At 41.3% G+C, this 25,191-nt stretch overlaps 1 long non-coding RNA gene across 1 annotated transcript in view; it reads right to left on the bottom strand.

The window, feature by feature from the left end:
* Window positions 1-24,767, bottom strand: part of LOC136875529 (uncharacterized) — a 179,106-nt gene extending 154,339 nt beyond the window's left edge. The window contains exon 1 of the long non-coding RNA XR_010860459.2: window positions 24,663-24,767. This is a non-coding gene — a long non-coding RNA (uncharacterized lncRNA). The remainder of the gene's footprint in view (window positions 1-24,662) is intronic.
* Between the last annotated feature and the right edge of the window lie 424 nt (window positions 24,768-25,191).

The raw sequence follows: 25,191 nt of genomic DNA on the forward strand, positions 1-25,191 counted from the left end.
CCCAGGACCCCTTTTAGTCGCCTTTTATAACAGACAGGGGATAGCGTGGATGTTATTCTACCGCCCTCACCCACAGAGGGAAATCATGTGAGTATACAGTCTCCCGATGGCGAAAATGCGGTGGTATTTAGAAACAGGAATGTTTATTTCTCTCTGCTTCACGAATTTAGCGACACAAAATGTGTGACGCGATATTACCTAGCAACCGTGCAAGTTGTGATGTGTGCAGTCGCTTAAATGCGCCCAGTATCCAGTAATCGGGAGACAGTGGGTTCGAGCCCTACTGTCGGCAGCCCTGAAGATGGTTTTCCGTGTTTCCCGTTTTCGCACCAGGCAAATGCCGGGGCTGTGCCTTAATTAAGGCCACGGCCGGTTCCTTCCAGTTCCTAGGCCTTTCCTATCCCATCGTCGCCGTAAGACCTATCTGTGTCGGTGCGACGTAAAACAAATAGCCAAAAGAAAAAAAATTGTGATGTGAAGTATTGATGGATTGCCCTGACTGAGAGACAGGCAAAGAGACCTCATCTCATCATATTCTAGAGAACTGATTATTTCATTCGTAGTAGGTTCATAGACCCTGAGTCAGTTTCTTCCTTTCCATGCACTGAATCCTATTCGACTCCAAATTCCATACAGATGTCTCTCGAGAAGACTGCAAATACATCACTTATTACAAATGTGAGTTTCATTTATTGAAAGACATAATTATGGTCATTTGATTTTTCCAAAAGGAAATTTGACACCATACGTATTTAAAATTTTGAATCGTCACCTTCTACAAAATACAATTTTTGCTCGTACTTTACTTCTGAAAATAAAATTATAATCGTTACATTCTAGGTATCGATATTCATCGCCTGGAAGCAGAATGGGAAAACATTGTGATGATAAACTTCAGTTCTACAGCTAAACCGGTAGCTTCACCAGTGCTAGATGAGACACTTTCTTATATATTCTTATAAATCCATCAGCGTTGGGGGATGTTCATAAAATTAAACGCAGGCATTCCGGAGCTTCCTTTCAGCAAATGCAACGATGGACTTTCCCATAAGAGGTCGAGAGACTCAGAATTTTACGAACCAATAATTTCGTGAAGTCTTCTCCTTCCTAACCCGGTTACCCTCCAGGGTTAGTTTTCCCTCGGACTCAGCGAGGGATCCCACCTCTACCACCTCAATAACAGTGTCCTGGAGTATGAGATGTTGGGTCGGGGGATACAAATGGGAAGGAGGACCAGTACCTCGCCCAGGCGGCCTCACCTGCTATGCTGAACAGTGACCTTGTAGGGGATGGGAAACCACGGAAAACCACTTCTAGGATGGCTGAAGAGGGAATCGAACCCCCTCTACCCAGCTGACCTCCTGAGGCTGAGTGGACCCTGTTCCAGCCCTCGTACCAATTTTCAAAGTTCGTGGCAGAGCCGGGAATCGAACCTGGACCTCCAGGGGTGGCAGCTAATCACACTAACCAATACACCACAGAGGCGGACATGTCGTAAAATAAATGGCAAATTATTTTAAATGCTGAAAGTCACTAATTAAAATAAAAAATATGAGAACAATCATTTTGAAAGTTCTAAGGTGTCATGTTTGGTTTCACTTAATGATGATAGCCACTTAATGTCTTGTGCTAAACAAAACCACAAAATGAGGTAATAATTTTATCCTTGCAAACTCTGTTACCATTCCCGTCCTATGCGGAAAAACAAAACAGAACAAGCCAGTGATATCCTTAAGACTAGCGTTCTGTGAAGTTATTGGCATTGTAAGTTTACTGATTGCTTGTTAAAAAAGTGATTTTGTAAATGTAATAGAGTAAAACATTTCTCAGGTCATTGCAATTCAGCCCACCTACTTGTTTTTGTACTTTTATCATCAGTGGTCTTAACGTCCTGCTTTTCATTAGCCTCTGGTGATAGATAGGCCCGAAAACAGCAAGAAGATGTGAGAGTATATGAGTTCGAAAACTCAATATGTCACAAAAATTCGAAATTGAGTTAATGGCAGTTTCTGTATCTTTGACGCAATGAGTTTTTGAGGACAAAGTGATACATTTCGTAACTTGACATGTCCTGTAGTTATTCAGCTTTGAATATTGCAGTCATTTTCAAAACTTAACATGTCCACAGGCTAATCTGTTCCGTAACTCAACTACTACTGCTAAAATGTTTTCATTCCTCTCCCGAAGGGGGAGGCGGCCCTCTTAGACGGTGACACCGCCTCTCAGACCGGGAGATTTGTTACGGTGAAGGAGATGCTCGGAGAAGGTGAGGGGCTTGGCGGCCGTGGTCTGTACTAGGAACTGTCCCGGCATTCGCCTTAGTGAAGGAGAAAGGAAAAACGATCTCAGAACAGCCGACGGTTGGGGCCAGCCGTGAGGTCAAGCCATGTCCCGTCTCCCGAATTCAGAGGCGCAGAGCCACGGTAGAGCCGTGACCACCCCTCCTCTGCTCGGCTGGCCGGTCAGAGTGCAGAGCTGTTAGACCAAGGATCAGCCGTGGCCACTTATAGGACGAGCCCCACGCTGCATCTATCGACCCCCGTAATTCAACATGTCCATGATATTAAATTTAAAAGGGAAATAAAAGTTTGTACAAGTGGTCTGACAAAAGTGAGGAAATTCATAGTCATTACTCATAGTTCATTGTTGATGTAAATTACCTGCAACATTGTCCGACTCGTTGGCTGAACGGTCAGCGTACTGCCCTTCGGTTCTGAGAGTCCCGGGTTCGATTCCCGGCCGGGTCGGGGATTTTAACCTTAATTGGTTAATTCCAATGGCTGGGTATATGTGTTGCCTTCATCATCATTTCATACTCATTACGACGCGCAGGTCGCCTGCGGGAGTCAAATAGAAAGACCTGCACCTGGCGAGCCGAACTCGTTCTGGGATATCCCGGCACTAAAAGCCATCCGACATTTCATTTCATCTGCAACATTGTCAATAACCGGGCGAGTTGGCCGTGTGGTTAGGGGCGCGCGGCTGTGAGCTTGCGTCCGGGAGATAGTGGGTTCGAATCCCACCAGGCAAATGCTGGGGCTGTACCTTAATTAAGGCCACGGCCGCTTCCTTCGAACTCCTAGACCTTTCCTATCCCATCGTCGCCATAAGACCAATCTGTGTCGGTGCGACGTAAAGCCACTAGCAAGAAAAAGAAAAAAAGCATTGTCAGTAATAAGTAGAATACATCACACGCTGTTGTTTAAGTGTATGCGCTTAAAACATAATGGATCTTGAATCTGGATTAACGAAAGGTACAAGGATATTACCAACAATGTGCAAGAATGGGCAAACAACACAGAAGATAGTGATGAGGATATTGCATGACTTGTATAGAAAATTCAATGTAATAAGTTGACGTTAAAGTGACATTGCCAGAACTGCTGCCTGGGGCAACCAGTAGGCTTCTTGTATCATTAGTAATAACTTCAAAAATCAGTTTTCAGTTACAGAGTAATATTAACATTTAACTTCATTTTCATTCAATGTTGATTATTGTAAAAAATGTCCGTAGCACATCGTTTTTGGGACTAAAAACCCAACAGAGACTGATTCTTATGTTAAAATACTACGGTATCAGTATAGAATAATTTGTAAAAAGAAGTCAAACTACATTTATACTTAGGCGTTCAGTTGAGATAATATTTACTTATATGATTCCAAGGAGTGTTCAAAACAAATGTAGGCCTATGCAGTTAAAATAAAACAAAAATTTAAGTAACGAGAAAACAGTTTGTTTCATAAGTCAACATGTCCAATAATAATAATATTATTTACTTATACGTCCCACTAACTACTTTTATGGCTTTCCGAGACGCGTCAACATGTCCAAAACTTAACATGTCCAGCAGGGGCGTAACGTTAGGGCCTGCAATGCAGGCAGGCCCAGGCCTTTAATAATATATAATATATAACTTGCCTAATGTGTCGCTCTGCACGGAAATGGTCAGAGTAGTTTTGTAAAATCAGTTGAAATAATTCGTTTTTAAAATTTGTACGTAGAGCAGGGCCTCTCAGGGTGCATGCACTGTGCACGGTGCAAAAGACGACTTCGCTTGGTTGACCAGAGTCCAGACCCCCCACTCCTCGATTTGGAGCAATAGCGCTGTCTCTCTCTTTCCCCTCGCCTGTCTCGCTCGCTCCCCCTGTCTCCCTCTTCCTCACTTGCTGCGCTCCAAATCCGAGCCGAATTGAGCCGAGTTGAGCCGAGCTTAGCCGAGTAGCCCAGAGACGAAGCATTGGTCCGAGCCGTGCCGAGCGGGAGCGATGCACAGTGCACGGAGCTCTTGCGCCTCGATTTGCACGCGTGAGATTTTGGGCGTTTGAGAGGCCCTGACATAGAGTAATTGCCATTTGGTTGCATCTAGCAGCATTTATTATAATTGCGTTGAGTGTAACACAGCAACACCACGACACGCTCCTAACAAAATACCTGCATCAGATTATTTAAAAATCATTACAGCAATTAAAATTGATACCAAAATACCACATTTTAGTTTGAAAATTATACTTTCTTGATGTGCAGTGCACCGGAGATCGTACTGTGCACGAATATTTAACTTTTGTCACCCATTTATTCGAAAACAGTGTATAATGCCAATAAGAAGTCGTTGTAGTAACAATCAGTCAACTCATTTTCAAACGAGATCTCTCTGCACGAAATTAATAATAGACTAGGCTTATAAAGTAGTGCGGTTTGATATTTTTCAAACTTGATTTGAAAAGTTTTGATTTAATTTTATTCGGCACTGTTTGTGTATTTTTGCTCTGTAATCGAATAATTTATTATTACTGAGACTTCTGTTTCGGCTATAGAGTATAGTTCGGTAGCTAGTGAAAAATGAAACCAATTAAAGTGGTATAAGTCCAGGATCCACCGGCACCTGAGGGTCATGAGGGTGTCGTCATTGGGAGATTGAGATTTGCAATAATGTATAACACCTTTGTTTGTATAACTTGACAATATATTGCATTACTCCTGCCTCTGCAATTAAGTGCGTATTACTTATTTATAGGTTTTATATTTTATATGAGGGAACCCGATTTTTTTTTTGTATGATATATGTTACTTCCCTGATGTCCTGTATCAGGTTCCAAAACTTAACATGTTCGCTGCATTTTCTTCTTTTTTTTCACGTAGTTAATATTCTAAAGATTTCTGAAACTTTCACATAAAATTCCTTACAATTATACCAATTTTTAGGAATTATTTTAAAAATCATAACTTGATAAGGAAACCTTCTGTAATGTTTTTGTCAATTGCTCAAATTTTAACTTTCTGGTTATTTTAACTTTTGGAACTGATCAATTCATGTAATCGAGTCAATGGAGAGTGGAAACTACGTGATTTCACAACATTCACATTAAGAGAGCCCAGGTCAGAGAAAATCAAATCTCTAAACCTTAACTCTGAGCATTAATTTCTAACACAAAGCTAACGTGAAGCTTTCTACGCCTAGAAGACATTCGGTCATGGGTTCGCCACAGCTATCGGAAATTTTTCATCATTTATAGTATATCGACAGTTCCTAACTGCCTACCTAATAAGTGCCACTACGCGTCTTTTGAAGAAGTTAATTTCAAATTCCAAAGTCTTCTAAGGAGACGCAGTGTGCGATGACATCACGTTTATGATCCACTTAAATACGTAATACTCCTAGAGACTGGGTCACTCATAAAGATGATGTTTTATCAATTAGGTTATCTGCACTACTTCATGCATATGAACTTGGCCTTATTAGGCGCTAACTTCGTTTAAAAAAAAAAAAAAAAAGCTGTCATGAGGTATGACTCGCCAACAGTAGCCTGAAAAGATTAGCGAGAAGAAATCCTTGATTATTGACTAGGAGACCTTCACCATGAACAAATTGATGACCATTTCCTAAGAGAATGAATGTTCTTCGAAAAATTGTGGGGGGGGGTTTTCTTAAGAGAATTTGTTCGTGAAACTTACAGTACCTGTTTTGTAGGTTCATATCAAAGAAACTATTTATTCCAAGATCACCAAAGCTCGCTCACCTTTCAATATCAACTAGGGAACATACGAGCATAATATCAACCTTCTGTCTCACTTAGTGTCCGGCTCGATGGCTAAATGGTTAGCGTACTGGCCTTTGGTCACAGGGGTCCCAGCTTCGATTCCCGACAAGGTCGGGAATTTTAACCATATTTGGTTATTCCCCTGGCACGGGGACTGGGTTGATGTGTCGTCTTCATCATCATTTCACCCTCATCATGATGCACAGGTCGCCTACGGGCGTCAAATCAAAAGACCCGCACCAGGCCTCTCCGGAGGCCACACGGCATTTCATATCTCACTTAGTTCGTCAACAGGGCCCCAATGTTGGAGAATATATTCATGGTATTTTCTGCCTGTAGTAAGAGCGACTAAAAGGGGAACCAGGGGCTCTCAAGTTGGGAGCGAGGGTTGACGGCCGTAGCTGAGTCTGTCATTGCCCCCATTTGTACCAGTCTCCTCGTTGTCCTCTTTAGTATCTTACCTCCCTTGGTCAACTCTTGTTCTTTTCGACTTCGTAGCCCTTTTCGTCCTTTTGCCGATACCTGATTTTTCGAAGGTTCGGACTTCTTCCTGCCCCCCCCCCCTCCCTTTTATTAGTGCTAAGAGAGGATGTTGCCTAGTTGTACTTCCTATTCAAACAATAATCATAAGCATTTACGGGAGTCGAGCAGGTGGCAGATTCCCTATCAGTTGCTTTTCTTGCCTTTTCTTAAATTATTGCAAATAAATTGGAAATTTATTGAATATCTCCGTTGGTAAGTTATTCCCACTCCCCTTCCTATAAACGAATATTTGCCCCCATTTGTCCTCTTGAATTCCAACTTTATCTTCATATTGTGATCTTTCCTACTTTTAAAAACACCACTCAAACTTAATCATCTACTAATGCCACTCCACGCCATCTCTCCACTGACAGCTCGGAACATACCACGTAGTCGAGCAGCTCGTCTCCTTTCTCCTAAGTCTTTTCAGCCCAAACTTTGCAACATTTTTTAACGTTACTCTTTTGTCGGAAATTATCCAGAACAAATCGAGCTGCTTTTCTCTGAATTTTTTCCAGTTCTTGAATCAAGTAATCCTGGTGAGAGTCGCAAACTCTAGTTGAGGTCTTACCAGAGACTTATATGCCCTCTCCTTTGTATTCTTACTACAACCCCCAAATGCCCTCATAACCATGTGCAGAGATCTGTACCCTTTATTTACAATACCATTTACGTGATTACCCTAATGGAGATCTTTCCTTATATTAACATCTAGGTACTTACAATGATCCCCAAAAGGAATATTCACCCCATCAACGCAGAAATTAAAACTATTTGTGAAACACAACCTGACTTTTAACCCCGTTCATCATCATACCATTGCCTGCTGTCCATCTCACAACATTGTCGAGGTCTTTTTGCAGTTGCTCACAATTTTGAAACTTACTTATTACTCTATACAGAATAACATCGTCCGCAAAAAGCCTTATCTCTGATTTCACTTCTTTACTCATATCATTTATATATATATATATAAGAAAACATAAAGGTCTAATAATGCTGTCTTGAGGAATCCCCCTCTTAATTATTACAGGGTCAGATAAAGCTTCGCCTACTCTAATTCTCTGAGTTCTATTGTCTAGAAATATAGTCATCCATTACTCTTTTGTCCAATCCAATTTTTTTCTCTTCAGTGTGTTCCGCTGTAACCATTCAGTAACTTTTCAAATCTTTATTAGAATACATTTTTCACACAACAATGAGGTTTTCAGCTACTAGGTCGTGCCAAATCTCAATAAACACATCCCCTACCAAACTAATAGAAATTCAAATATAATGATGTCTTAATCCTATAGACTAGTTCAGATTCACCTTCCAAAAAATCGAAAGGAGTCCGATTAGCTTCGGCCAGAATAGGGCAAAATTATGCTAATATGCGGAAAAGTCAAAACTTACATCACACCTAATAAATTAGGTGGTTTAATTGCCCTAGTTATGTCCAACGTCATTTTAATAATGTTACCTTTTCGTGGAATTTTACAGAGCAAAATGGCCAGTCTGACATCAATGGAGCCTCAACTATCGCTCCTGATGCTGTACAAAGTGAGCAATGGTAAACTTATTGTTTCCGCTCTGTTGGGTAGGATCTAAGCTACAGGTGCACCGGCGGCGGCGGTAGCCGAAGGTTGTGGGTTCGTGTTTCACTGGTGTCCAGATTAACATTTTATCTCTGTTCTTAACATCCATTCAGCATGTACAACTACATGGTGGGATAAAAGTCCTTCCTTCAAAATTTTGAAATCTTAGACTACTCATTTCGTTACAAAGTTTGCTCAAATTAGAGACTGTTTGATGACACATAGTTCACATCGTTTATTAAGAGATTTATATATGGTGGAATGTAACTGACTATCTTGATCGATTTTCTCAGCGATTATAAGTGAATGTTTGGGGAAGGCACTTCCATCCTATCTCAACACGACCTAAGTGCTGAAATTTTTTTGTGAGATCGTGAAAACTAAAATATGCAAAATCATCGTTTGAATCTTTTTCTTGCTAGAACAATCCGTTCCCGCGATCGAATCGTCAGTTGTTGGTAAAACAATGTAAGCCAAATTTTGTGACTTCAGTTGTTCATGAAATTTTATACCTGAATGTTAGTCGATCGTCCGATGTTGAAGAAACAAGTCATGATTTTCTGTAGAGTATAAACTCGAATTGTTGTGTCCTTGTCTGGTGTTGTATGATTAAGTTTACACACCTTTTCAATGTATGGAGCTAACAGCAAAAAGAACGTGGCATTACATTTGTTGATGGTCATGAAACGTTACATTTTGATAACTCGTGGTCAAAGAGGTTTTTTGAAAAAGTGCTGTTTTATATGGGGCTGTAAAGGATTAGAGCGCAAAATAAAAGTGTTCCTTGCTCCGTCAGTTTGAAAGAAATAATGTACCTTCAAAATGAAGATGTGGTGACACTTCCGTGCAATGATGAGCCGGTTGAGAATATCTAAGAAAACGAACGTGAAGCAATGGTTTCAGGTATTTTGTTAGATAACATCTCAGCGTATTACCAATCTACCCATCAAGAAACAATTGGAAGATGTTGAAAAAGTGACTGAATATGTTCCAACTGAAGCAAAATCATTTTAATGGTGTACTCTCTTGGTCACTGAGAAACTAAATTTGTTTCAATTTAGTACTCATTTATTTGACTTCTGAGATGGTAGAAATCTTCAGTTTTCTATGTTTAATGTCAAATGAAACGAAAACAGTAAGTTCTTTTTTGGTAATATAACTGTCGAAACCAAATAATTCAGAAGTATCTTACTTATTTCTGCGACTGGAATCAAGTTATCTTTCAACTAAATAAAATTCACTTTAATAGTAATAGTGCAAATGGAAATGGTAAGATTTTCCTCCCTCTTGAAAAATGCACAAAATAGACATTTGGCTTCATCAACTGACGATTCAGTTCTATCTTTAATACTCTGAAGATTTTTTTTTTGTCTCACTCTGGGCACAACGACCTCGAAAACTGATAATCACTTTCCAAAGTTTCAGTTTCAACTGTCATTCTTACCTTTTCTCCATCCTTGTTGCAGGTACGTTCCAGAATGTACAAGCCAATGTTTAGCTGCACTGTGAAGACTAGAATCATCAGAAGACCCAGAAAGAAACATTTCCATCGTAGATATGACATGGTGCCACGATAATTCGTCTGTGCTCGAAGTAACTATACTAAACGCTCCACTCGCAAGGTGCAATAAATAGTGTTCCTCATAGTTGTTAAAGGAAGTTATCAACACCAAAAAAATGTTTAAATTCCGTAAATATCCATAAGAATGTTAAAAAATTAGTGATTCGAAGCGAATACCAGCGTGACATTACAGAATTCCTGAGGTGAGTTATAGAGGAGGAATGTTTCTCAATAACTGATTAAATTTGTCATAGACGTTTGATAAACACAATCATATAAACCAAGTGTAAGCATTCACACAGCTGTCAACTTATGCGTGTATAAAATGAATTTAGCTCAGTCTTACAGAGCGTGTACAATCTGCTTTACGTCGCACCGACACAGATAGGTCTTATGGAGACGATGGGGTAGGAAAGGGCAAGGAGTGGGTAGGAAGTGGACACGGCCTTGATTAACGTACAGCCCTAGCATTTGCCTGGTATTAAAATGGGAAACCACGGAACACCATATTCAGGGCTGCCGATAGTGAGGTTCGAACCCGCTATCTCCCGAATTCAAGCTGATAGTTACGTGATTCAAACCGCACACCCACTTGCTCGGTACTCCAAGAATAACGAATACATAATTTTACGAAGGCACTCAATAATAATAATAATAATAATAATAATAATAATAATAATAATAATAATAATAATAATAATAATAATAATAATAATAAATGTTACGGAGTTATCCGTGGAAGTCAGAGGTGAAAGAAGGTGCGGGCTGGAATGGGTCTAACTACAAGTCCGAAAGATGAATTTAAAATTTAAATGAAGGTTATATTTTCAATAGACAACAAGAGTTAACAAAAGTTTACATAGAATTTGAAAACTTAACTAGTCAATCAGGCACAAGACCAGAAAAGCACGGATTTAGACACAAATTAACGATCTGGGCTTCAAGCCCCACCTTTTACAATCTCTGAGCTCTCAGCTCACAACCACAAAATACCAAAGGGCAGAAAAACCTTAATTACATGGAGCTTTAGCTCCCAACTTTACATCTCAAGCCTCTCTAAGGCACTTTTACCACAACACCATAAAGAGCTGACCCGCTCTCGATCTTTCAAGCCTATAAAGGCAATAACAGACTTTTACACAAACTGCCATCAAGGCATAATAAAGAAACAGGGGTATCACGTACCCAATCTACTGGGCCTTAGTGTGCAAAAACTAGGTTAATTTAAATGACCCAAAACAAAAGGATGGAGGCGTGAATTTGCACTCCTAAATCTACATTTTAAAACCTAAGTGGCTCTAGGCCAATACACAGGGGCTAATCCCAAGTTAGGGAGGTGACTCGTATGAGAAAACTTTAATACATTAAGGAAGAGAAGAAACAGTTACGAAAACGTAGTCACCTCAATTTCAAATGAAGGGGAGCTCGAGAGGGTAAAGCACTCTCTATCCACGAATTAAAGTTCAAGAAAACTGAAGTTTACCAGGAAAAGGGTTTACATGTTTAATAGTTTACATATAAAGCTTTCGAACCTTCCCCGGGAGTTAAACTGCTGAGCTAGCAAGAAATAAAGATGTTAAGAGGCCATTACCTTGTAGAAGAACTGCTGTCTGAAGAACGAGGCGCTTCCCGCCCCCTGCTACATATTCACACACTGAGTTACATGTTATACTAGTGGCCCGGAGACAAGAAAATCATCAGTTTTTATACCCTCGTGGAAAATTCTAGACCTTTTAAGAATGAGTAGACACACCCCCTCAATTTTTATTGATAGACTATGAATTACACATGGAAATTTGAAGAAGAAAGCTATGATTGGAGGAAAATTAATTACAGAAATTACCGATTGGATAAATTCAAAACAGGCGGAAAGAAAGGATTAATATGCCAACCCACAAACCACAGAACAAAATTTAGTAAAGACAAAACTTATGAATACAAAATTCCTTCAAGAGAGTTCATTCCATTGCACCAGGGTGTATTACCATAGTTTTTGGTAGAGACATCTGTTAGAGAAAGTCCACACTTCTTGATCAATGAGAAACAAAAGCAAATCAAAAACACACAGTGCCATCTTCTGATAACCAGTACAGTTAGTTCGGTGGTAAAGTTCCGGGTTTCTCCAGTAGAGAAGTTTCAATTGGCGCAAGATTTGAACTTGCGTCGTAGAGGTGTACCGCCCGGTACAATAATAATCACAATAATAATAGATGAGGCCATATGATGAGTATTATATTTCATGAAAGTTTAATAAATACATGCATGCACCTTCATTATAGACTGTTATGCCCGTCAGCGTTCAGTCTGCAAGCTTCTGTGAATTAACTTAAAGTCTCCACAATATTCTGTTTGCAATTAGCTATGTAGCTTCGGTTTTTTCCACTCCCATTACCGTTTTATCATCAAAAACGAGTCTAAATAACGTCTCCTTGGTCACCATCTACTTCTCTCCCCCTTTATGGTGGAGTCCATAATTCTCTTAGGTACCTAACTTATCCTCCTCCATTCGCCTCACTTGACCCTACCATCGAAGCCAGTTTATGCACACAGCTTCATCCATCGAGTCTATTAGGCTTTATCTCATCATTTTGAGTACCCTCATGCCATTCTTACCAATAATTTCTCATACGCTTTTTTTTTTTTTTTTTTTTTTGCTAGTTGCTTTACGTCGCACCGACACAGGTAGGTCTTATGGCGACGATGGGACAGGAAAGGGCTAGGAGTGGGAAGGAAGTGGCCGTGGCCTTAATTAAGGTACAGCCCCAGCATTTGCCTGGTGTGAAAATGGTAAACCGCGGAAAACCATTTTCAGGGCTGCCGACAGTGGGGTTCGAACCTACCATCTCCCGAATACTGGATACTGGCCGCACTTAAGCGACTGCAGCTATCGAGCTCGGTATTTCTCATACTAAAAATATAATACTAATAATAGCCATAGTCAGCCTGAGTAGCTTAGAGAGTAAGGGATTGTTCTCTAGTTGTATTTCCCTTCAAAACAATAATAATCACGATCAGCACCAGAGCGCTGCCCTTCTGAGACCAAGTTAACAGGTTCGACCTCAGCTCGGGTCGGTGGTACTTGACGGTATTCAAATACGTTAGCCTCGTGTCGGTAGATTTACCGACCCCTAAATGAACTTCTACAAGACAAACTTTCCAGAATCTACGCGTCTCTGAAAACCTGGACTGGGACATAATAATAATAATAATAATAATAATAATAATAATAATAATAATAATAATAATAATAATAATAATAATAATAATAATCATAATCTGACGATCAAGTATTAGGCCAGGTGGCCTGTTACGATCTTAATCCATGTTTTAGCTGTGCCTCCAATAGATCATGTATAGACCAAGCTGCGCTATTCTACACAACCCAACGAAAAATATCGCTCCAATGAAGTTACATGGAATGGCCGCACATACTGCTATGCTAAGCTACGCTTGTCTAAGCGATGTCAAGCTCAATTTTACAGATCGCCAAGGAGGCGATTTTTCATAGCTGTAGCTGGCTTCGCGCATGCGCACGATCACTTCTTTGCTCGCCATCTAGCTAACAGTCGTTTCATGTGTGTGGCTTCCGTGAATTACCTCAATACTATATCGCTTAATTGCTTTAGTGTTTGTTAATTATCATAGAAGGCGGACACTTTCTGTCAAATGATTAAAGATAACCATGAAAGACAACTGTTGGCAAGAAATAAATGAGGCTCTGGAAATAGATTTTATGTATCATTTATTGCTTTTTACATACATTTTTACCCTACATTCTATAATTTGGGTACTTCCTATATATTTTTTCTTAATATTATCTTCAGTAATAGAGGGAAGTTCATGAAACTGTTCCTGATTTAGATGAATAATTTTTAATTCATTTCCATGCAATGCTTGAATCAAATGATGGGATTCACCATTAATTATTCACTTCCAATTTCACGTATACAGAATCGTCTCCTCTTTCGGTTTCTTTCTCTTTCTTCATCTTTCCACGACAGCGGCCGGTAAAAATAGCATCCTCTTTAATTAATCCGCCATCTTTAAACGGCTACCTAGTACAGTTTAGCTCGTAGCCTACGTAATACTATTATTATTATTATTATTATTATTATTATTATTATTATTATTATTATTTCGTAAGCGACGAGTTTAGCTTAGCTTTTTATTCGTGACATAGCACAACATAGTTTGGCATTGCGTAGCTTAGCGTAGCTCATCTTAGCTTTCTGTGTTTATCTTTACTTTAAATTTAATTGGTTTCATTTTCCAGTAACTAAGGAACTATTTTTCGCAACCGTTACCAAAGTTTCGATTATAAGATATGTATTCGACTGCGACACAGAAAAATATACCAACAAAATTAAATAAAAAAATGTTCAAATAAAGTTTGAAAGGTCTCAAATAGGCCAACTGATAAGCCGCGCAAAAAGAGCTCGTTCGAAACTGAGTTGACTGAGTTTTAATTACTGCGTTGATGGGGTGAAAGTTTATTTTGGGGATCATTGTAAGAACCCAGGTGTTAATATAAGGAAAGATCTTCATTGCAAAAATCACATAAATATGATCGTAAATAAAGGGTAAAGACCTCTGCACATGGTTATGAGGGTATTTAGACGTTGTAGTAAGGTAAAGGAGAGGGCATACAGGTCTCTGGTAAGACCCCAACTAGAGTATGGTTCCAGTGTCTATGACCCTCACGCCTCTGTAGCGTAACAGTTAGTGTGATTGGCTGCCGTCCTCGGAGGCCCGGGTTCGATTCCCGGTACTGCCAAAAATTTAAGAATGGCAGGAGGACTGGTATGTGGTTCAAATGGTGCATGCAGCTCACCTCCAATAGGGGTGTGCCTGAAAAGAGCTGCATCACCTCGGGATGTTTTTTCACCAGGATTACTTGATTCAAGAACTGGACAAAATCCAAAGAAGAGTAGATGGCTTTGTTCTGGGTGATTTCCGACAAAAGTGTAGCGTTACAAAAATGTAGTTTGGGCTGGGAAGACTTCGGAGAAAGGAGACGCTCGACTAAGTGTTATGTTCCGAGCTGTCAGTGGAGAGATGGCGTGGAATAACATCAATAGACGAATAGATTTGAGTGGTGTCTTTAAAAGTAGGAAAGATCACAAAATGAAGATAAAAGCTGGAATGCAAGAGGACAAATTGGGGCAAATATTCGTTTATAGGAAGAGGAGTTAGGGATTGGAATAACTTACAAAGGGAGATGTTCAATAGGTTTCCAATTTCATTGCAAACATTTAAGAAAAGGCTAAGAAAACAGCGGATAGGGAACCTGCCGCCTGGGCGACTGCCTTATGTGCAGATCAGTATTGATTGATTGATTGATTGATTGATTGATTGATTGATTGATTGATTGATTGATTGATTGATTGATTGATTGATTGATTGATTGATTGATTGATTGATTGATTGATTGATTGATTGATTGATTGATTGATTGATTGATTGATTGATAGTTACTACACCAACTTCTTATTGACATACATCGTTGCCGAATGAATGTGTGACAACAGTTAAATGATTTGCAAAATTTACAGATAATACGATCTCAGGTTCACTACACAAGAAAGTATCATTTTCTAACTATAATACGATATTTTGGTATCAATTTTCATTGCTGCAATTATTTTTAAATAATTTGGCGCAGGTGTTTTCTGAAGACCGTTCCGCGGTGTTGCGAGAGACGTCAGGAGCAAGCATTATTTGCTTACAGCTATGCTGTGTTACACTCAACGCATTTATAATGACTGCTGCTAGACGCATTCGAGGGGCAATTCCCCTGCGCACAAATTGTAAAGAAAAACAACCTATTTCCACCGATTGTACAAAACCGCTCTGATCATTTCCGTGCAGAGTGACAGTAGGCTAGATTATATTTTTTAACTTTTTTTTATTGAGGATTTTACGAGGCTCGGGGCCGCCTGTATTGCAAGGTCTAACGTTTCGCCCCTGCTCCTGATTGTTCATACTTTACTTTCACATATAAGAATTGTTCTAGGTGGTGTTTTGTAGTCTCGTAGTCTTGTCTCTCTCTGCATTCCCCCTGAGGATTGGGGCGGTGGAATAACATCCACGGTATCCCCTGCCTGTCGTAGGGTGCGACGAAAATGGGCCCCAGGGGCTCTCGACTTGGGAGCGTGGTTTGGCGACTACGAGGCCCTTAGCTGAGCCCTGGCATTGCTTCCATTTACTTGTGCCAGGGTCCCTGCTTTTATCTATCCTATCCGACCTCCCTTGGTCAACTCTTGTTCTTTTCCTACCTCGACGGTATTAGGTATCGAGGCCTAGGAAATCATTTATGTTCACGCACTTCTTGGCCATTGTCTTTTTTGGCCGATACCTTCATTTTTCGAAGTGTCAGATTCCTTCCATATTTTTCTCTCTGATTAGTTTTAATAGAGGATAGTTGCCCAGTTGTACTTCTTCTTAAAACAGTAATCACCACCACACTCTCTGCACTAAGGATGGCTTAATTATTGACTTTACCGTTGCTATGGTTTTGTTGAACTTTATTATCTTATTAGAAATATCTACATCATTAGGAGTAGCCGAGGTAATTGAAGGTCTCAGATAAGAACAAGAGTTGACCTGCAACAGGCCTGTTCGAAGGTCATACGCCATTTTTATTACCGATATTTAAACCTAGGTCCGCCTCTGTGGTGTAGTGGTTAGCGTGATTAGCTGCCACCCCCGGAGGCCCGGGTTCGATTCCCGGCTCTGCCACGAAATTTGAAAAGTGGTACGAGGGCTGGAACGGGGTCCACTCAGCCTCGGGAGGTCAACTGAGTAGAGGTGGGTTCGATTCCCACCTCAGCCATCTTGGAAGTGGTTTTCCGTGGTTTCCCACTTCTCCTCCAGGCGAATGCCGGGATGGTACCTAACTTAAGGCCACGGCCGCTTCCTTCCCTCTTCCTTGCCTATCCCTTCCAATCTTCCCATCCCTCCACAAGGCCCCTGTTCAGCATAGCAGGTGAGGCCGCCTGGGCGAGTTACTGGTCATTCTCCCCAGTTGTATCCCCGACCAAGAGTCTGAAGCTCCAGGACACTGCCCTTGAGGCGGTAGAGGTGGGATCCCTCGCTGTGTCCGAGGGAAAAGCCGACCCTGGAGGGTAAACAGATAATGATGATGATGATGATGATTTAAACCTAGGACGACGCAGTGAATTGCCTTTGAATTATGGAGTAGTGGCTCGCAATACACGAATACCGAACTATTCAGTGGGTGAACTTCTGGTGTGGAATTGGGCCATTTAAATTGAGTGGCTGAGCACGATTTTTTCGACTGGAAATCGATAACTATCCTCTACCACCAAATTATATTTCATATTTCTTTCCCTGTCCATCTCGTTACCTTTCAGTCATGGTCTTCTAGTTACCGTGCTATCAATTAACTCGTTTCGGAGTCGAAACAGTACGTTGATAACAGCCTAAGCTTATCTTTGTGTTGTTACAACCTGTGGCGTAACTACTATAGCGCAAATTGCGCAATGATTTTTTTCTATTTGCTTTACGTCGCACCGACACAGAAAGGTCTTATGTCGATGATGGGACAGGGAAGGCCTAGGAGTGGGAAGGAGCGGCCGTGACCTTAATTAAGGTACAGCCCCAGCATTTGCCTGGTGTGAAAATGGGAAAACGCGGAAAACCATCTTCAAGGCTGCCGACAGTTGGATTCGAACCCACTATCTCCCGGATGCAAGCTCACAGCTGCGCGACTCTAACCGCACGGCCAACTCGCCCGGTCAATGAGAGATACGGTAGGTGGGGAGAGGTGCTGAGATATCTAAGGTAGACTGTGTTCACACGTAGAAGATCAGTATGACATGAAATATTCCCCACATTGTCCTCTTCCTGCAGATAGAGTTTCCTAGCGCACAATTTCTTCATTAAACGTAAAATGGATGTATTAGAAGTACTAGCTTGAAAAATAAGAATAATAGGAAAATGTGGGTTCATTTCACCCCATCAATAAAGGTCACCCCTGTGGATGGAGGCAGTAGAATAACGCCAAGGTATCCCATGCCTGTCGTAAGAGGCGACTAAACGGGGCTTTTAGAAACGCCCTGGCATTGCTTCCTCTTACTTGTGTGAGGCTCCTCACTTTCCTCTAACCAAGGAAATATAAAGTATAATTTTTTGGTAGAGGAAAGTTATCGATTTCCAGTCCAGGAAACCGTGCTCAACCACTCAAGTAAAATGGCCCAATTGCACGCCACAAGTTCACCTACTGAAGAGTAAAGTATTCGTGTATTACGAGCTATTACTCCATGATTCAGAGGCCTTTCACTGCGTCGTCCTAAGTTTAAATCTCGGTAATAATAATGGCGTGTGGCATTCGAAGAGACCTGTTGCAGGAATTGACGCCGTGTAAGCGACCTGCGCGCCTAAGAGGATGGGGCCCTACCTATGATGATTTTAATGATGAAGAAGTCGTACACACCTAGCCCACGAGTTAACCAATTAAGGTTAAAATTCCTGACCTGGCCGGGAATCGATCGCGGGACTCCTTGGATCAACGGCCTGCACGCTAACCATCTAGCAATGGAGCCGGACTAACTCTCCGTACCTCCCTGTGACATTTGTATTGGACAAACTAAAGGTAGGCCGGGCTGAGTGGCTCAGACGGTTGAGGTGCTGGCCTTCTGACCCCAACTTGGCAGGTTCGATCCTGGCTCAGTCCGGTGGTATTTGAAGGTGCTCAAATACGTCAGCCTCGTGTCGATAGATTTACTGGCACGTAAAAGACCTCCTGCGGGACTAAATTCCGGCACCTCGGCGTCTCCGAAAACCGTAAAAAGAACTTAGTGGGACGTAAATCCAATAACATTATTATTATTATTATTATTATTATTATTATTATTATTATTATTATTATCATCATCATCATCATCATCCGTTTACCCTCCAGGTTCGGCTTTTTCCCTCGGACTCAGCGAGGGATCCCACCTCTACCGCCTCAAGGGCAGTGTCCTGAAGCTTCAGACTCTTGGTCGGGGGATACAACTGGGGAGAATGACCAGTACCTCGTCCAGGCGGCCTCACCTGCTATGCTGAACAGGGGCCTTGTGGAGGGATGGGAAGATTGGAAGGGATAGACAAGGAAGAGAGAAGGAAGCGGCCGTGGCCTTAAGTTAGGTACCATCCCGGCATTCGCCTGGAGGAGAAGTGGGAAACCACGGAAAACCACTTCGAGGATGGCTGAGGTGGGAATCGAACCCACCTCTACTCAGTTGACCTCCCGAGGCTGAGTGGACCCCGTTCCAGCCCTCGTACCACTTTTCAAATTTTCGTGGCAGAGCCGGGAATCGAACCCGGACCTCCGGGGGTGGCAGCTAATCACGCTAATCACTACACCACAGAGGCGGCCTATTATTATTATTATTATTATTATTATTATTATTATTATTATTATTATTATTATTATTATTATTTCCTCTCACATTTCCATTCCAGTAACACTCCAATTTCTTCCGCCGCTTTCCCCACACTTCGGGAGATAGTGGGTTCGATTTCCAATGTCGGCAGTCCTCAAGACAGTTTTCCGTGGTTTCCCATTTTCACACCAGGCAAATGTTAGATTTATACCGTAATTAAAGTCGTGTTCGCTTCCTTTCTATTCCTGGCCCTGTCCTATCCCACCGTCGCCATAATACCTCACTGCCTCACCGTGTCAGTGCGACGAAAAACAGATAGCAAAAAGAAAAAAGAAGAAGAAAGCTACATTTATGGGGCATACAGTATTTTCAGACTCCCAGGATTTGTTCACTTAGACTTTGAGGGATGTGTAGAGGTTAAGAAAAGTAGGGGGTGACCAAGGCATTGATTTGACAAATTAATAGTTACGCAGAAATGAAAAGGTTGGCACTGGATAGATTGGTATGGAGAACTGCATCGAACCAGTCTATAGACTGATGACCCAAACAACGACAACACATCATTTGTTTAAGGTCCCTCCATCTGCTGTATGTAGGTTTTTGAGATACGGCGGGGTGTCGCAATTTTGTACCACTCGAGTTCTTAAACCTTCCAGAAGCCGGCGACACGAAGATTGCGTTTAAAAACGCTCGATTACCACCGACCTCGACCAGGGTCGAATCCATTATCTTGGTAACAGAAAGACTAAATTACTGAGGTTGACGTATTTGTTATTATTAATGTCGTTTACTATTTCTAACACGATGGAGGGAAATCTTAAAAAGCAAGTGGTGGATGTGAAGAAAATCAGATAATTATCATCAAACATTATCAATATCATTAAACATGCGCACGCTAGCATTTCTACAAGAAATGTGATAAACACTAGGATGACGCACTTGGATTGCATGTTATCGACAATTTCTTTTTCTTTTTTAGACTCTGCTTCGTAATTAAAAAGCTATCAATCTGAAGCAAGTGAGTTTTGATAATGTGTTGATAATAATAATAAACGAGAGGACCAGTGTATGATCTATTTTGTACCAATAAAATGGACAGTAGGCCACCTCTGTGGTGTAGTGATTAGTGTGATTAGCTACCTCCCCCGGAGGCCCAGGTTCGATTCGCGGCACTACCACGAAATTTGAAAAGTCGCACGAGGGCTGTAACGGGGTCCAGTGAGCCTCGGGAGGTTAACTGAGTAGAGGGGTTTCGATTCCCGCGTCAGCCATCCTCGAAGTGGTTTCCCGTGGTTTCCCACTTCTTCTCCAGGCAAATGTCGGAATGATATCTAACTTAAGGCCACGGCCGCTTCCTTCCCTCTTCCTTGCCTAGTTTTTCCAGTCTCGGCATATTTTTTTGTCGCATACACCACCACAGAATGGTGGATGCGCGCGCCACTGACTATTGCGTCATCTAATGTGGTGGTGGTGGTGGTGGTGATTACTGTTTTAAGAGGAAATGCATCTGGGAAACCGCCTCTTTTAACTCTGATCAGAAGGAAAATCGATGAAGCCCGAGTAGAGGTACCGACAAACGAAAGAGAAGGGCCACGAAAGGCTTGCAAATGAAAGACTCCCTAGACCTCGCAAATCTCATACCGTCGGGCTCGGAAAAGAACAAGAGTTGACCAAGAGAGGTTGGATTTGGAAAATGAAAGTGAGAAGTTTGACACAAGTTATTGGAACTGATGCTACACTCAACTAGGGAAATCGTAGTCGCAAATCCACGCCACCAAGTTGAGAGCCCATGGCGCACCTTTTGTTTGCTTCTTAAATCAGGCAGGGGATACCATGGTTGTATTGCACCACCACCACCACCACCACTATAGGTGGTTGCATCATTTGATCTTGAAATTTGTTTGGGTAGACCCTTTGGATCTTCTACTTTTCAAACCAGTTATTAATTATATTTCTGCTAGCTTTTATACTTCTCAAATAATTGAACGATGTCTAGTATACACTTTCTGGGACACTAACTTTTACCAAGAGCCACACAGCACTGGAACGAAAGGATAGACATCTTCTAAATCAGAAAGTTTTTTTCTACAACTAAACGTGAATTTGGTTTCTGACTGTCTGCACTCTTTCGTATTTCGTTTTAATAGGATAAATCTCCGTTAATTTTATGATTACACATACCTGAGCATAGTTGGTACAGACTTTAAATTACTTAACAAGTGGTTGTTGGTAAGGATTTTACGCTGTGAACTCGCTGATACTAGATAACACCTTGGAGATATTGAGTATTGGAGTACTCCAGCTTTATCTCTACGCACAAGAGGCCCGTCTTTGACGTCATTACTTCTGAGCAAGGTACGTCAGCATCGAAAAACCTTGAGAGATTTTATAGTCGCTGAAAGCCTACAGGTTATCTATAATTTGCTAGACTGCTTTCCTTTTGCCAACAAAATGCATTAGTTACAAAAGTACCTGCTAAACGTTTTCCTGATTTTTCATGGAACAACTGACGTAGCCAACATTACTTCGTTTATTCTACAGGTTTTTTTTTTTTTTTTTTTTTTTTTTACGATTGGCTTCACATCGCACCGATACAGACAGGTCTTCGGGCGACGATGGGATGGGAAAGGCCTAGGAGTGGGAAGGAAGCAGCAGTGACCTTGATTGAGGTACGGCCCAAGCATTTGCCTGGTGTGAAAATGGAAACCACGGAAAACCATCTTCAGGTCTGCCGACAGTGGAATTTGAACCCACTATCTCCCGGATGCAAGCTCACAGCTCTGCGCCCCTAACCGCACGGGCAACTCGCCCGGTGATCTATAGGTCTATAATAGAAGCACCTTGATCTTCACCTGAGCTTCATAACAATGCATTTTATCGAGCTAGGCCTAGTTACCAATGTATATGACTCTCCTCGTTTATGCAGGCTTGAATTGACAGGGTAAATACAACCCAGACGATGTTATGTAACATCAGATGTTTAATATTTATTTTACATACGTGGGAGTTGAGCATCAGCTGTGTGTAATTGCATACGTACATACAAAACCTGTTGCCTTTCTTTTCCATTTTGAGACAACAGATTGTTTAGACCATCTTACTAGCTATGCCGTCCGACTCGTTGGCTGAATGGTCAGCGTACTGGCCTTCGGTTCGGAGGGTGCCGGGTTCGATTCCCGGCCGGGTCGGGGATTTTAACCTTCATTGGTTAATTCCATTGGCCGGGGGCTGCGTGTTTGTGCTGTCCCCAACATCCCTGCAACTCACACACCATACATAACACTATCCTCCACCACAATAACACGCAGTTACCTACACATGGCAGATGCCGCCCACCCTCATCCGAGGGTCTGCCTTACAAGGGCTGCAGTCGGCTAGAAATAGCCACATGAAATTATTATTATTACTAGCTATGCCAGCTGCAGGTAAAAGTACTCTTTGTATCATAAACGAAAGATTCTAAAGAGGATTTATGCACGGCCCGAATTCAGAAAGGATGGTTGGGTGACGGGGGAAGGGAGCGAGGGGAGAAGGACCGTAGGTCTTAACTACTAATTACTAATGTTTATTTCAGGCACTGCCCGGCGGGGAAGGGATATATTATAAGTCCCCCGGAAGTATGTTACTCCCTCCCCCAGAAAAAATGTAATTTATTTGTTTGAATTATTTGGTTATAACAAGAATGATAAATAGGGATCGGAAGTTGAAGACCTGTAAATTGCCAAAAAAAAAAAAAAAAAAAAAAGACGTATGTAAAGGTCTAGAAACATCCACGAAAGGACCTAAAAATTGGCAAAAAAGAACATAATAATGCGACCCAAATTCATTCATAATTTTTGTTTTAATTAGATATTTAATGAAATATAACGTTTAAAAATGCAAAATTCTGGTGGTATGCAACATACAAAGCAAAATTATATGAGTGAAATACTTCTTCTTTCAGACGTTATATATTATTAGATTAACATAATTTAAAAAGAATTCCATGTTGTTTAAAAAATTACTTGCAAAATTTAGAATGAAATGTTTTTCCACCTAGAATGAATTCAGCGAACCCGCTATGGACTTCCTGGAGAAAGAAATTGAGTTTGATGGAATAAGGGCGTAAGTCAGAAAAGTGCATTCCTGGTAAATGTGAGTTTAATGTTTGAATGTGTATCATCTTAAACAAAAAAACGACCCCTTAACTTGTAATGGTGAGGTAGAAAATACTTTTAACATGACACATCATTGCTTACAACTGATGATAATCATTCAATTTATGATACATGTGCCAAATATGAGGAAGGGTTTACGCCCTTTTTCCATCAAACCTTGAAAGTCATAACAAATAATGCAATGTCAGTTGATATTCTGCTTTTAATTTTTAACTAAAGTACCATCTGAACTAGAAATTACTTGAGGATAATAAAAGACATAATATACATCATATCTCATAATATATCGCACTAAAAAATTTGCACAGGTTATTTCCCCACAACACATCAGTTTATTTCTCTTTTTTATTTTCACTCCAGGTCATGTACCTCAGACTCCTCAGAATCAGCTGCTTCGTTAGTCTTGACACACTCAAGTATCTGCAGACAGCCACTTTACAACCCTGGTCAGGCAATTAATAACCCCACACATTTTCTGTGTTCTTACGTTTGGGTGCCTTGATTATCTCTTTAATCTCCTTTCTGTGACATCGATAGAAATGTATTCTGTTGAGCTTTATCACTTGAACTATAAAACAGATAAAACACAGTTTCTTGGACATTACGAGTTACTGCTGCGCTACACTCCTTTCCACAGCAACGAATAACAGGCTGAAATTTATTTTCTGTTACAATACTCCCTTTCTTATTTCTGTAATAACTACCACCATTTCTTCTCTTCTTACTGTCTTTAAAATCATTCTCTGACTCTGATTCACTTATTTCACTAATTTTCTAAATCAATGTCCAGCAACACATTCACTACAAGCAAGCCATAACACACTGTAAAAACCAAACCCCATGGCACTACAGCCCTTGAAGGGCCTTGGCCTACCAAGCGACCGCTGCTCAGCCCGAAGGGCTGCAGATTACGAGGTGTCGTGTGGTCAGCACAACGAATCCTCTCGGCCGTTATTCTTGGCTTTCTAGACCGGGGCCGCTATCTCACCGTCAGATAGCTCCTCAATTCTAATCACGTAGGCTGAGTGACCTCGAACCAGCCAGCAGGTGCAGGTAAAAATCCCTGATCTGGCCGGGAATCGAACCCGGGGCCTCCGGGTAAGAGGCAGACACGCTACCCCTACACCACGGGGCGGGCAACACACTGTAATAAACTGGCGGCAAAGAAGCTGGAAGTTGATTGTCATGCACCCCCTTCTAAAAGCGATTTCTCAGCTTGCTCGAAAGATATCGATCTGAAATTTTGTAGGCACATAATTCAGACATGGAAGAATTGAATTCGCACTTTGATGGAAAAAGGGCGTAACGACACGTCTGCCCTTATTCCATCAAAGTCCTCAATTGAAATTAGTATAACTGGAATCATATTTGTCTTAACCACACCATGGTTACAAGAACTGGAATTCGGAAACCTTACCTCAGTTGGCTCCCTGGTTATCTGTATGTTCCACCTATCTCCGAAGAGATAGGTGGTTTGTGACGTGCCGGTACCGCTGCGCTATTCCGCGCTCCTCTGTCGGCCTGTAATGAGTGTGATCAGTTGAGTGTGGCTTGTGTGTTTTTATAGTTGATTGATTGTAAGCAGTTGTGTGGGCGCGTGGTCACCCATCTAGTGGGTGACAATGCCCGTTGTTGCTTTTAGCAGTTGCGTATATTATGTTTCTGTTTTTCTGTATGTGTGTGTGTTAAAGTTGTGTGCGTTGTGTGTGTGTGGCCAGGTAGTTCGCTTCATTCAGTGTTAGACTGACGCAGCGGTTACGTGTGTGTCGGCTGTGGTAGTTCTGGGGTATCCAGGAGCTAACCACGCCCTGTTGCGTTAGGAAGACTGCAGTGGGTGTTTACCGACATCGTAAAGCAGTGACTCACACATAGCTAACTGACGTTACCTTGTGGTGTAAGTGTGCGGTGTTTAATTTAAAAGAATCAGCATGGTAATTAGGCAGCTT

Source organism: Anabrus simplex, chromosome 6, assembly GCF_040414725.1.
Source record: "Anabrus simplex isolate iqAnaSimp1 chromosome 6, ASM4041472v1, whole genome shotgun sequence".
NCBI classification, from domain to species: Eukaryota; Metazoa; Arthropoda; class Insecta; order Orthoptera; family Tettigoniidae; genus Anabrus; species Anabrus simplex.